Source organism: Choloepus didactylus, chromosome 8 (assembly GCF_015220235.1).
Source record: "Choloepus didactylus isolate mChoDid1 chromosome 8, mChoDid1.pri, whole genome shotgun sequence".
In the NCBI taxonomy this organism is placed as follows: domain Eukaryota; kingdom Metazoa; phylum Chordata; class Mammalia; order Pilosa; family Megalonychidae; genus Choloepus; species Choloepus didactylus.
The window spans coordinates 89410143-89425516 of NC_051314.1; the positions used below are offsets into that span (position 1 = coordinate 89410143).

General features: G+C 39.6%; 1 protein-coding gene across 6 annotated transcripts in view; it reads right to left on the reverse strand.

Annotated features, from left to right (window-relative positions):
• PCED1B (PC-esterase domain containing 1B) overlaps positions 1-15374 on the reverse strand; it is a 266494-nt gene that overhangs the window by 66747 nt on the left and 184373 nt on the right. For all 6 annotated transcript variants that reach the window (XR_005218329.1, XR_005218330.1, XR_005218328.1 and 3 more), the window contains exons 3-4: positions 6474-6583; positions 3586-3697 (exon numbers count right to left, since the gene is read on the reverse strand). The gene's annotated coding sequence lies outside the window, so the exon portion shown is untranslated. The remainder of the gene's footprint in view (positions 1-3585; positions 3698-6473; positions 6584-15374) is intronic.

The window sequence follows — 15374 nt, forward strand, 5'->3', positions numbered from 1 at the left end:
CTGAGCTTATATAGTGCTCTAGTAAACTAATCAAGGCCCATGCTGAATGGGCAGGGCCACACTTCCATGGAAATTATCCAATCAGAGTTATCACCTACAGTTGGGTGGGACGCATCTCCCGGGAAATGCTCAATCAAAGAATTACAATCTAATCAACACTAATATGTCTGCCCACACAAGATTGCATCAAAGATAATGCCGTTTTGGGGGACATAATACATCCAAACTGGCACACCCCTTAAGAGGAAGCATGGCCTTGCTGACATCTCGATTTCAGACTTCTAGCCTCCAGAACTGTGAGACAATAAATTTCTGTTGTTTAAGCCAGCAGTTGTGGTAACTGGTTACCATGGCCCTGGAAAACTAAGACACACACACCCACATGCCTCACTACCACCCTCTCTACCCCCTGCTATAGACCACTGGAAACAACCTGGCTTAAACCCCTCAGGCAGGATATTGAAGCATCTTTTTCTAGAGAAATAGAATCATCCCAGAACAAAGACCTACAGATACTGACATTTGGGAATCCCCACTGAAAACGCTGGCGGCTGCCTTCAGTGGAACCACTGGTTTTTGAACCCTGTCCAGGCATGCAGAGTGTCCAGTCAGCCAAGGGTCATCCAACATTCAAGGAAATCCTCCAGCATAAAAGAGGATAAAAAACACCCTAAAAGGAAAAAAGGAAGTCGGGAGAACTCAGAAAAAAATTAGGGAAGTCTCCTAGAAAGTAGAACAAAAAGACAGAGCTGTACCATAGAAGAGGTTCAACATCTAAATAACGGGAATTCCAGAAAAGAACAAGAAAATTCTCAAAATAAAGAACCTGTCTTCAGATTAAAATATTGAACTGATTGCCCAGTCCAATGAATGAAAAAACATGTTTACCATAAAGCCATGTCATTGTGAAATTTCAAAAACCCAGGGGAAGACCAAAGATCCCCAAAGCTTCCAGAAATAAAGAGAAAATCAATTTATATACAAAGGACTGATCACAAGAATGGCATAGCTTGTAACCGCTACAACTCTCAGCCACTCACAGAGATTTTTTTTCTTCCACTTGAGCCACTAGTGTGGTCAATCTCTTTCTCCTAAAGTTCCAGCTTCTGAGTTTTACCCCTGAACTCTCCCTTCACCGCCCCTTTCTCCTCCCCTTAAGATAGTCTAGAAGGTTGCATCAAATACTCAAAACTGTCTCTTCTCCCCTTAAAACATTTCCAAATCTGACACTGACAGACTGAGTATATACTGGCTAGGACTTCCTTATTTTTGCTGAAAGAACCATCTCTTCAGTTGTCATCTTTGTTGGGCATTGGCCAAGTCAAGTGTGGATTTCCTTAGAACCAGCCAACTGAACTCTGCAGAGACTGGCTGCCACGTGCTTCTGCTACACCAAGTTGTGACAAGCTCTCTCTTCCTCCTGCTTGGAGCAATCTCAACCTTCCTAGGTAGTAGAAAGGGATGGGAAGTACACCTTCACAAGAATTATGTCTGCCAAGTCCCAGACCATAGACCATCAATGCAGCAACACTACCAGGAGGAGATAAGGCAACAAGGATCTGCTTACATTGACTTATTTTACACTGACAGCAAATACATTGGTGACAGCAATCACATCAGTGAGATGTTCTTACACACGCAGGCTTGAATATTTATATTGTACAAAATAAAAATCTCCTTCCTACTTTGCTTCCTTTCTCTTTCCTTTTGCCTCTCTCTATCTTATTTGGTGTCCCTTCTATTTCTCTATTGATGATCTTACAGTACTACTTCCCCCAGGATCAGATGAGGCTGACACTTCTGGTTCCTTCCACGATCGTTTCATTATTCCATGGGTTGTTAGATGTTCCTGTGTCCTTATAGCCTACAGATTCCAGAAACTGTTCAAATGGACACTTCTAGTATCATTTAGCTTTTGTTGCATAACAAATTACAACAAAACTTAAAACAACAACCACCATTTTTTAGCTCATGACTCTGCAGGTTGGCAATTTATCTGGGTTTATCCAGGTGGTTCTATTCTGTGGTCAGCTGCCACGGTGGCTGGGTGCTGGGGCTGGGGGAGGGGCTCAGTTGAGATGGCTCATCTCTACTTTACATGGTTCCCCACGTCCCAGCAGTTTATCCCAGGCTGGGTCACTTGGTGACGGCACAGTTGCAAGAGTGTAATAAGGGAAGCTGCAAGGCCTCTTAAAATCTAGGCTTGCCCCTTGAGGAGCTGGTGGAAAATGCAGGGGTATTGGTCTGCCCCACTTCGATGCTTGCTAATGTACTCACAGACATAGCGGACTGGTGGTTTGATGGGCTGAGCCCTCTACCACAGGACTTGCCCTTGGGAAGACTGTTGCTGCAAAGGAGAGGCTAGGCCTCCCTATAATTGTGCCTAAGAGCCTCCTCCCGAATGCCTCTTTGTTGCTCAGATGTGGCCCTCTCTCTCTGGCTAAGCCAACTTGAAAGGTGAAATCACTGCCCTCCCCCCGACGTGGGATCAGACACCCAGGGGAGTGAATCTCCCTGGCAACGTGGAATATGACTCCCGGGGAGGAATGTAGACCTGGCATCGTGGGATGGAAAACATCTTCTTGACCAAAAGGCGGATGTGAAAGGAAATGAAATAAGCTTCAGTAGCAGAGAGATTCCAAAAGGAGCCAAGAGGTCACTCTGGTGGGCACTCTTACGCACACTTTAGACAACCCTTTTTAGGTTCTAAAGAATTGGGGTAGCTGGCAGTAGATACCTGAAACTATCAAACTACAACCTAGAACCCATGAAACTTGAAGACGATTATATAAAAATGTAGCTTATGGTGGTGACAATGGGATTGGGAAAGCCATAAGGACCACACTCCCCTTTGTCTAGTTTATGGATGGATGAGTAGAAAAATGGGGGAAGGAAACAAACAAACACACAGACAAAGGCACCCAGTGTTCTTTTTTACTTTAATTGGTCTTTTTCACTTTAATTATTATTCTTGTTATTTTTGTGTGTGTGGTAATGAGGGTGTTGGGGATTGATTTAGGTGATGAATGTACAACTATGTAATGGTACTGTGAACAATCGAATGTATGATTTGTTTTGTATGACTGCATGGTATGTGAATGTATCTCAATAAAATGAATATAAAAAAGTCACCCAGCATGGAATTTGGCACATAATAAATGCTTAATAAATGTTGGTTAATCTGAATCTGAATGAGAAGATGGGGGGAAAATGACATATGAATCACAGGAAAATAACCTGTAAAATTATCCTACTAAATTCAGTGTTTATAATCAATTTTTTCATGGCAACTTGGAATTTAACAGAGAAGAAGAGAGATTTGATTTAGCTTCCATTTACTTGCAGATTGGACTGCTGGATGAAATAGCAGTGAGTCTGTTGCTGTAAGTAACAGCAGCTGGGAATTATAACCTAGGGCAAAATTAAGAGTATCCTAAAACTCTAATCCTGCAAGTCACCAATCTAATTAAGAAATCATCTATTTTTACAAATAGCCAGACAGTGCCTTAGCTATTTCATGTGAGGCCTTGAAGAAGCACCCAATGGAGCTGTTTTATTAAAACAAAAAGACAAAAAAATACTTACTTTCTTAAGCAGCTGCAACACACATTGGCTAGAAGCAGTAAGTTTGAACCTCAATTTTGTTCAATGGATCCTGTACTCAGTTTAGTCCAGTGTTCTCCAGTCCTGCCGGTTTCTCCAAATTAAAAAAAAAGGGATGAATAGAAACAATAAGAACACGTCAGGGACATCTTGCAGATTCTTTCCTAGCTGATTTGCAATCTAGAATATATTTCCCTAAATCCTACTCATTAAGCAATTGCAAGGATAGGCTGTCTATTTAATGACCATTAGAAGCCATCCTGACCCTTCCAAGGAAGGTCAAAGAATAGCCTGCTATTTGGATGCCCAGTTTAAATGGACAAAGGAAATTGCTTTCATCATTTTATTTTGTCCTTCCTAATTGGACTGAATGCCAACTTTCCACGCTATGTTCCCTGACAAATGCTCAGGTTCCTAATGCAACCAGATTAGATCAATCTGCATCTGTCTCCATTGTACCCTGGGACTGCATAAACTTTTGATACATATTTATTTTGTGGATTTAATTTCCATGTTAATTAGAATGCAGGTTCCTGGAATTTCCATTCTGAGTATGATAATCTTCTTAACAGTCAGCATGATGGAAACAGCTGTGTGCTGTTTACTTTATGAAAGAAGGTTTGCTTTGCTCAGCTCATCATTGGTTATGTATTTTCTAGTGTGCCTCCATTCCTTATTATAGACTTATCAGAATATGTTAATTTGGGGGAGGGACTTTCAAACTGTTTTATTAGGTGACTGTCTTCTGAAAGGCATAACACAAGAAAAACTATTGGAAAGTCATACTTATCAATATGCATTTCATTCCTTTTTCTTTTACTATAACCTTGGCTTTTTGTCCAAGGAGATATTTTTAAAGATCAAATAATTTTTTTCTAATATCCAGTGCAGAAAATGTGGAAAATAGAGAAAAGTATAGAGATGAATACAAAAGCCATCAATAACAGCACTACTACTGATATTTTGAAGACTTTCTTTCCATATATATATATATATATACACACACATATATATAAATAAGAGATTTTTGTAGGATGTTATTTCTCTAGGTAAATAAATACAGTATCAGTCCCAAAACTTTTTCATCAGCTATCCTTCTAACCAAGCCAAGAGGTTATTAGATATTGAAATAAAACAGATTATTCAAACCAACATCAAACATACTACAGATTTACTATGTGCCACACACTGTCCTTTTTCTGGGATGGATGAGAAAGGCACAAAAATGAGTAAGACATGATCCTTGTTTTGCAAAAGTTTAGAAACTCAGAAAAAAAGACATTGTCAAATAAAATAAGGTAGACTGTATATGGAGAGATGAGTGGAAAATGGGGACAAAAATTAGATAAAGACGGTGGGATGGAAGGGATGGAAAGATTTAGGTGTTCTTTTTTGCTTTCATTTTTAATTTGGACTAAGGAAAAGGTTCAAAAGCGTTTCTGGTGATGAACACACAACTGTTTGATGGTGCTGTGAATTGCTGACTGTACACTGCGGATGACTGCAGGGTGTGTGAATATATCTCAATTAAACTGTATTTTAAAAAAGTAAATGAACAATGGGGGGGTGGAGGGGAATGGGATGTTTTGGATATTCTTTTTTATTTTAATTTTCATCTTATTTTTGGAAGTAATGAAAATGTTCCAAGTTTGAATTGGTGATGAAAGCACAACTATATGACGATACTGTGAACAACTGATTGTACAGTTTGAATGATTGTATATTATGTGATTATATCTCAATAAAATTGCATTAAAAAAATAAGGTAGACTGTGATACCAGTACTAACCACTTACTGAGCACTAACTATGTGCCAGCTACCTTTTATTTCTCAAAACAGCCCTAAGAGATGGGAACTATTCCTATCCCTATTTTGCAGATAAGGAAACTAAGGTTAAGAGATGTTAAGTATCGTATCCCAAATCACACAGCTAATCAGTGGTGGAACAGGGATTTGAACCTGGCAATATGGTTTCAGTCAACTTCTCAATCATTTTACTATACCATAGGAGAGCACTTCAATTACAACATGCCTTCCATTTATATAAATACATAAAGTTTTCTTGATGAGAATTATAGATCCAACTAATCCACAGAATCTGCCTGAGATACTACACTCTAATTTTCTTAAGGGAAGGGACAAGCACTAGAATATTTATTTATTATTCATTTTGGGGCTTGTAGGTCTAGGAAAGAGGTGATGGTGATAATAGCAGGAATAAGAAAGTAAAAAAGTCTGGTATTTCACCATGCCCATGGTTTGAGATAATTTGCTCTGAGATTATAGAGAATGAGTGGTATTCCAGGGGATAAATCCTTTGGTATCTGAAAATTTGACAAAATCCAAAAGGTAGCAGATATCTTTTAACCTGTATCAGTTAGCTGTTAAGTTTGGCTACATATAACATAAGGCCCGATAATAGTGGCTTTTAAAATATGAAGGTTTGTTTTTTGTTGCATAACAAGAAGACTAAGGTATGCAGCCAAGGGCTGATCTGATGGCTTCATGATATCATCAGGGTCCGAGGCTTCGTCTATCCTTCCACTCAAAGTCATCCTTAGCATGTGCCTTGTGGTCTCATGTAAGCTGCTGGAGGTCCAGCCATTGCATTCATATACCAGGCATGGGAAAGGGGACAGACAAAGGAGAATAAATGGCCTATGACAAGTGATTCAGTTCCCATTAAAGAGCTTTCCCAGAAGTGACTTCCACTTACAACTCATTTGACAAAACTGTTCATGTGACCATTCCTAGATGCAAGAGAGCCTGAGAAATATTTTCTATAAAAAGCTGAGTATACTGCCTTTCCCAAATAAAATCAGAGTTAGAAAAGAAAAATGGAGGAATAGATTTTGGGTAAGCAACTCACAGCTCTCTGCCCCATCACTCTGCTTGTCTCTTCAGGGCAATCATTGTAGGCTCTTGGCATCTGTCCCTAGAGATCTTTCTTCCCCCTTCTCCAGGGACAGGCACATCTTTCTGGTCATCAAAGACAAGAATCAGATAAGAGAAGAACAGGCTTTTTTTGGCAATTCTCATTCTCATTGCTGCTTGCTATTTTATCAGCAAAATGAAAGAGTTTAAGGAAAATTGTTTTCATCCATGAACTTTAATTCTCTCTATCCCTTTTTGTCATGAAAATAAATCATTTTTCCTATCTGCTCTTTTCTGTTTCCTCTTAATCTTTGTTTTATGCACAAAAATTGCAGTATGATTCACTTTGCTTTTGGGGTCCCAGCCCAGGCTGAGGTCCTGACCCCTGCAACATGCTATAAATTCTCTGAAGCGAGGGCACTCAACTGCTGACCAGCTGTCAGTTGCTCCGAGGAGCCAGACAGCTCTGGGGGAACCCCCCGCTAGGCCAGCTGTCCCTCCCAGATGATGAAAATACTGTAATTCTTGTTTGGGATAGGGAAAATGGGAGAGAAATGGAGACGATTTTTTAGACCACATAACACATAGGCCTAGAGAACATTTGAGAGGAAAAGTGGCACCAACTAGAACTCTGATGGTCAAAAACCCTCATTTGCCCTCAGAAGCCACTCAGTAATTTCTTTCCCAGAAAATTATCCAGAATGCTACGTGGCCTCTGGCTGAAACTCTCTCTGACCCAATGGCCCACGTTCTCCATCTCGGTTCCTATCAACTCTCTCTGCTTGCTCAAGACCTTTCCTTCTGCCATAAGGAGTCCTGTGTCTACCTGCCTCAGCAATGCGAGGCATGAGTTCAGCAAACCTTGGGTGGTCACGTACCTGGGCTCCATCCCAACCTGAAAAGACTGCATTCTCAGTGCCAAGGGCCAGAAGCCTGGATTCTCCACTACGTTCCTTGAATTTCTGGGACAGCACAATTATTTATCAAGTAACTCTGCACTGGCCTCAAGAGACCCATATATAGTCACATAACGATAAAGCAATAGAGGCAGACTCTTTCCTTGTTAAATGAATGTGTCTAGAAATAAGAACTTTAGATACCTTGGCAAAGAATGGTACTATGATAAGTAGTCAGAGCTCTGTTTATAAGGAACATAGTTCCAAATGTTCTATGAAGCCTAGACAGGTATTTACTTTTAAAGGGAAACCAAAGTTGTAGCAGGAGATGATTTTTGCCTGGGTGGTTTTAATTATAATGTACTGTGCCCCATGAATAAAAAGACATTGCTAACGGCGGCCATGGGGTGTGTAAGCATGAATGATACAAACGTTAGTACTGAATGCTTTGATTTCAAAAACAAGGTTATTATTTGGTTATTAGATGGTACAATCCATATACTATGAAGGTATTAAAATGCCTTGGAGATGTCTGTCAATGTAGGAGCTTTCGGATCCCTGTAAATAATCACTCTATAATTTCTGGGTTGATATTCAATCTGAATATCCAGTACTATTTGGAAGAACCACCATGCTGTTTTGGAGGTATCATGTCCCCCAAAACACCATGTTCTTTGATTCAATCTTGTGGGGGCAGAGGTATTAGTGCTGATTAGGTTGGAATCCTTTGAGTGTTCCATGGAGCTGTGACTCAATCAACTGATTGGATAATTTCCACGGAAGTGCTACCCTACCCATTCAGGGTGGGTCTTACTTGAATCACTGGAGTCCTATAAAAGAGTTCACAGACAGAAGGAGCTGCTGCAGCTGAGAGAGCCTTTTTGGAGATGTCCATTGAAAGTAGACTTTTCCGGAGAAACTAAGAGAACACCCCAGACGCCTAGAGAGAAACATCCTGGGAGAAAGACATTTTGAAACCAGAACCCAGGATCAGCAGATGCCAGCCACGTGCCTTCCCAGCTAACAGAGGTTTTCTGGATGCCAATGGCCTTTCTCCAGTGAAGGTACCCTGTTGCTGATGCCTTACCTTGGACACTTAATGACCTTAAGATTGTAATTTTGTAACCAAATAAACCACCTTTAAAAGCCAATCCATTTGTGGTGTTTTGCAAAATGGCAGCATTAGCAAACTGGAACAACTACCAAGTACTTACTGTAACTTCGTCCTCCCCATCCCTCCCCCAATATACACAAACAAAATAGATAAGACTCAGGCAAGTTCTGTGTTATCACCAATATACACCCGTGGGGTTTTTTTGCTTGACCTATCACAGAGCATCTCTCATTCAGGTTATTTAAAATTCAAGTCCCTCTCACCAAAACTGCTGCCAACCAGAGTTTTGTGTATATTATTGTTGTTGTTATTATTTTTATATAATCTAGGATTATGGTTTAAGTAACATCATTCTCCAAGAACAGCTGTCCTTTCCTAGATTTAAACCCTGTCTTCCTGCAGAGTTTTCTTTATATGTGAAGGATCCCACACACTTAAATTAACACACCAGGTCAGCCTCCAGGTTGTTCTTTAACCCAGGTTCTTATCTAAAAAGACAGCTGCAAAAAGTCAAGTTCTCCTCCTTTCCCTGAAGAAATGTATGATTCCTGCCCCACCCCTAATACAGGTACTGTTGCTAGGGACAAACAAAATAAACACCAATAAGTATGAATTTCAGAAAGCAGAACTTCCAAAAGATAGGTCTGCTATAATGATTTGGGATTTGGTATTACTGAAACAAAAAATCTTGGATCAATGACCAAAATCTTACTTTTCATTCAGCTATTTTAGCAGCACACTGACACAGGCTTCAAAGTGTGGGATTAGAATATATGCAAATTATTTAGAAATGAGGAGATAAAATCCAGGATCAATAACTAAAAGACTTGAGGGTGGTTTGCTACATAGAAAGGACTGTTATTCTCCATGAAAGCCTTTTAGTAAATTTTTAAATCTTAAACCGTAGACATATAAATCATTCATAGCAATAAAAATTAATTGAAAAATGCATGAGATTGAAAAACACCTGGGGAGATTATCTATTTTCCTATCAATATATTAACTCTTCTGAACATTACATATATTTATCAACACATTTTTAATGAGCACTTACTATGTGCCAGCTAGCACTCTAGGTTCTGAATACAAAGAGTACAACAGAAAAAGTCTTCCCTTCAAGCATATATACTACTGAGGGAAGATAACAAAAGCAAACAAATATGCAATATATAAAATAATAAAATATATAGCACATATATAATAATATAAAATAATTTGAAAATAATTAATAAAATATATTGTATTTTGTTATTATTTTGTATATTGATAAAATATGATAATAATGCAAAATATTAAAATGTATAATATATAATAGATCAGGTAAGTACTATGAAGAAAATCAAGCAGGGTAAAGAGCAGTGATGGACCAAGTATATGTAACACCCAGAGCAGATCATTTTTAATATCCTCCTTTATCTGACAAAATTATCATATGAAAAATTATATTCAATCATCATGAAATGAAACATGTGGCAGATAGACGCTAAGTGTCCTCTGTCATCCTACCTTCTGGTATTCATGTCTCCTGAGATCCCCTCCCCCTGAGTATGGATAATGACTGCCACTTGCTTCTAACCAATAGACTATGGCAAAGGTGATGGGATTTCACCCACACGATAACCTTACATAAGCTTACGGCACATCTTCTTCAAACGTTCTTCTCTGCTGGCTTGGAGGAAGCAAGCGGCCATGTTGGGAAGGCCCACTTGGCAAGGAGCTGCGGGCAGCCTTTGGTCAACAGTCGGCAAGAAACAGGCCCTCAGTCCAACAGCCCATGGGGAGCTGAATGTTGCCAACAACCACGTGAGCTTGAAAGTCAATCTCTAACGACACCCTGATGGCTGCCTCGTGAGGCCTAGAGCAGAGGACTTGCTAAGCCACACCCTGATTCCTGACCCACAGACACTGTGAGATAATAAATGTGTATTGTTGAAAGCTACTAAGTTTGTGGTAAAATTATTATGCAGCAATAGATAACTAATACAAAACAAATAATAATGTCCAGAAAATAAATGCAGTGAAAATCGTTTTATTAAACTTTTTATTTATAATCATGCTAGTAAAACAGTATAAAAAAGGAAAAAGGAAACAAATTTAAACCTTTTCTATCTATTTCTGTAATTTTTTGACAAAAGGGGAAAAACATATCTACGTATTGATCTGTCACAGGAATGAATAACAGCATTATAGTTTCTGTTCTCAAGCCTTCTATAGATTTGTCAATGACTCCACCAAAATTGATCTTTTTTGCAGATCTGTGGTCAATAGAAAGTATAGCTAGATTTGTCAATTTATCTTTGCTCATGGTTGATCCTTACACAGGAATATGTCATACCACAGGGCCTGGAACCACCCAACTGCACCCAAATCAAACTCACAGGACTCTGAGCCATTATGAATTTACTCTCAAAATAAACATGTATAGCCATGTCCTTGTGCCAGGAACAACTGTAGAGCTAAGAGTTCCCTGAAATAACTCCCAAGTGTAATACCATGGTTGTTAAAGGATATGTAATTTAAATGAGCTCATTTGAAGTTGTGTTCTGGTTTGTTAATGCTGCTGGAATGCAAAATACCAGAAATGGATCAGCTTTTATAAAGGGGGTTTATCTAGTTACAAAGTTACAGTCTTAAGGCCATATAGTGTCCAAGGTAAGGGGGTACCTTCACTGAAGTGTGGTCTGGAAAACCTCTGTTAGCTCGGAAGGCTCGTAGCTGGGGTCTGCTTGCTCCCAGGTTACCTTTCCAAACATCGTTCTCCAAAATGTTGCTCTTGGGGTGTTTTGTCCTCTCTTAGCTGCAGCTCCTCTTCAAAATGTCACTCTCAGTTGCTCTCAGCACTCTGTTCTTCCAAGTATCCCTTGTGGCTGTAGCAAGCTCGCTCCTTCTGTCTGAGCTTATATAGTCTGAGCTGAACTAATCAAGGACCGCGCTGAATGGGTGGGGCCACACCTCCATGGAAACTATCCAGAGTTATCACCCACAATTGGGTGGGTCGCAAATCCATGGAAACACTCAAAGAATTACAATCTAATCAACACTAATACATCTGCCCACATAAGATTGCATCAAAGATAATGGCGTTGTGGGGGACATAAGACATTCAAACCAGCACAAGTTGCACATACATTTTTAAAACTCAACAGCAATCATATATATATATTGTTTAGAACTTAGACCAAAAAAAAAGGGGGAAGCGTATTTCATCCATGTTTAGAATTACTGGTGCATGGTGATAATAAAAAGCAGACTGGATTTTAGTCAGTTTTATTATTATTCTGCACATGTGGGAGACTGGTCCCTCTGCCCCATCCCTGGTGCACCACTGTAAGGGAGACAGCAAGTAATGAGGGGCCGCTTTTATATATAAGGTGATCAGGGGAGGGCTCTCCAACAGGTAACATTTGAGCAGAGGCCTGGAGGAAGTGAGGGAGTGGACTGCACCACTCCCTGAGTGAGGAGGATTCCAGCAAGTGCCAAGGTTCTGAAGCCAGACTGGTTGGCGTGTTCAAGACATAGCCAGAAATCACATGACCGCAATAGGAGTGAGGGACTATCAGTCCAATGAAGCCAGAGAGATGGCAAGTCGGGAGGTGGGGGGAAGGAATAGCACATGTTTCTGTCCCATTCCTTCACACTGGGTGACATGGTGAAATTACAATGGGTTTCAGGGTGAATCAATTATTTCCCACTTAATACTCAGTTTCTCACCACATAAAATGAGGCTAATGAAATCTGTCTCACAGGGAGTGTGCTTTTTAAGTTAAATAAGATGTTTGTGAAAGTGCTTTGTAATCTGAAAAGCACCACGTTAAGGATTCTTCACGTGTTGTGGATGCTATTACGGAAGGTTGACATTCGCTAGCCAGAGAACAAGGAAGGGGAGACATTCTAGGCTGACTGCTCTGACCTCATCCCTAAAAGCCCCATGGATTTCCAGTTCCCTTTCCCACACAGCCTCTCCTCCAGCAGGAGGCCTTCGTGAAGCAGGCGGGCTTTCCATCAGCATGGCAGGAGGTGCACAACCACCCACGGTGATCGTGTGTAACCAAGCTAAACGGGATAAGATAACCTTCATTTGCAGATCTGATGAGCAAAATTACAGGGTTCAACTCTAATACGGAGGGGATGGGGAATGAAACTCAAGATCATTATTTCCATGTCTAAGTCTAGCAGCTGGAAAGCACAGTACATCTGTAAAATGACAGCGTCAAAGATGCCACAGCTTTGCATGGCACCAGCACATACACAAAACAGGAATCACTTCAGAGAGTAGAAACAGAGACATCATTCTCCACGAGGTCATGTCAGATGGGACACATCTGATGCTTGCCACACACCGAACCAGGCCACCATGACATCATTTGTTGAAACTACTGATAAAGGTCTTTGGAAAAAATCAGCTAACCCAAGAGGAAAAACATGAGCTGATTTTCCATTCTGTTTTTTTTCCTTCCATAGGTCAGAAGAATGTGTTCTTTGCCTGAAGAAATACTCCCTCTTATAAATCAAGTAGCGAAGATGGCGAAGGAAGAAAGAAATGTGGGAGTGAGAGATGTTGTCACAGGAGAAAGTGAACAACATCTCCTTTACGTTTCCAGGGGATGTTATTTCTGCATATCATACTCAGTCACTTACAGGGGTTTTGGCTTCCAATAGACCTGGGTTTGGGTCCTTGGATGCTATTGACTTGGGAGACCTGGGGCAAGTTACTTCACATTTCTAAGTTTCTGTTTTCTTATTCAGTAAGGGAAGATAACAAGAGAGGCTAATTCAGAGGGCTCTGGTGAGGATTAAATGAGAAAATGTATGTAAACACTTTGCACAGTAGTAGGCATGTGGAAGTGTTCAATAAATACCAGTCATTTGTATTTTTATTGAGGGAAATTATATAAATCAGGTTTGTCAGAAGGAAAAAGCAAACAAAAGAGGCAAAATAGTCCATCTTAAGACTTATTCTTATTTTCCTGAGATTTATCTAATGTAAATATGCTGCAATGCTTAGTCTATGAAAATTACTAAAAAAAAAAAAAAGAGGATCTTATTCAATGTACAGCATTTCAAAACATATTTGAGTTTAAATTTCTTAACATATTAGGGTACAGGATAAGTGAATTACTATTTAAGAGAAACACACATCATTAAATTTAAATGATAGCATTAATAATTTTAAAGCAAACATTTCTTTTTAATATTACCACTAGAAATCATTATTCTCAATACAGTAGAATCTCATTGATCTGGAACCATCAGTGAATGAAGAGTTCATGCCATATAAGTAAAATGTCCAAATTACTAAATCCAAAACCTTCAAAATCAAATCTTTAAAAATATTCTAAATTTTGTTATTATATATATTATTTATTATAATATATGCACACACACATATATATATAACATTTTAGATGACAGATTGGATGATTTTGAGAGTATATTTTCTTACTGACTTTGGTTTATTCTTCTGAGCATCAAATACTGCACAACACTGAAATAAGGACTTGCTCTCAGGAGCTAGCAGAGCTCATGAGATAGATGGCCCTCAATCCAAATGGCCAAATGCTGAAGAATTTTTCAAAAACTAAAATTAAAAATTTTTGTAATATCCCATTCTCTCACCAAAAGGGGAGAAAAATAGACTTGGAGAAGACAAATGGAAAAACCAAGCATAAAAGTGTGCCCTCTAGTTTCCTGGAGGACAGTCGCACCTCCATACCAGCTTCTATAATCTAGAGCTAGAGGATGACACGTGATTTCCAGAGCATCCCCAAATCTCGTTTCTGAGCTGCTTCTAACCGAACTATTTAGAATAGTCTTTTCCTACACATAAAATTCATTTACAGGGAATGAAGCCGGGGGTGGGAGAGGATTTTGACTTTTTTGTCAAGCCTTTGCTTATTAGACTCTTGCTGAGGTGGGAATCTGAACTCACACTCATAGACCAGGAAAACGGTGTTTCCGTGACCACAAACTACTGCCATTAGCAAAGTGGCTCTGGCTTTTTAATGACAGCAACATAGCAAATACTCACTGTGTCTTGGTTGAATTCAATTAAAGGGAAATCATTTTTAATAAAAATAGAACACACATGATAGCATGTACACTTATTCTGTTAGGCAATGTTCTGAGTGCTTTACAGCTATTAACAACCTTTACAACCTGTAAGGTAAGCATTTACAACCTGTAAGGTAAGCATTATTACCTTTACCTGTAAGGTAAGCATTATTAACCTGTAAGGTAAGCATTATTGCTGTTCCCATTTTACAGATGAGTAAAATGAGAGGTTTAGAAGTTTGCTCAAGATCACACGAGTTGTAAATGGTAGAGATGGAATTCAAACTAGATAGGATTCACGCTTTAGTCACTAATCTGTACCAATTCCATCTTCATGTGTCAAAATTAGTATATTTTAACTTCTACAGTCAGTTTGTTCACATACCACAATTACATGGAACTTTGAATAGGAAGTGAGATATGGTAGGTTTGTATAGGTCAGAGTGAAATAGTGACACATCCCAAAGTAATTGGGTGGAGAATAAAAATATATATGCAGGGCCCCCCTGAGGAGATGGGGGAAAATGCGGAAGTGTTGGACTTCCTCACCTGGATTGTTGCTGATGTTCTCACAAACATTGAGGACCGATGGCTTGGTGTGCTGAGCCCTCTATCTTGGGACTTGCCCTTATGAAGCTCGTTACTGCAAAGAAGAGGCTAAACCTGCTTATAATTGTGCCTAACAGTCTCCCCCTGAGTGTCTCTCTGTTGCTCAGATGTGGGCCAACTCGGTGGGTGAACTCACTGCCCTCCCACCTAAGTGGGATCTGACCTCCAGCAGTGTAAATCCCCCTGGCAACACAAGATATGACTCATGGAGATGAATCTGGACCTG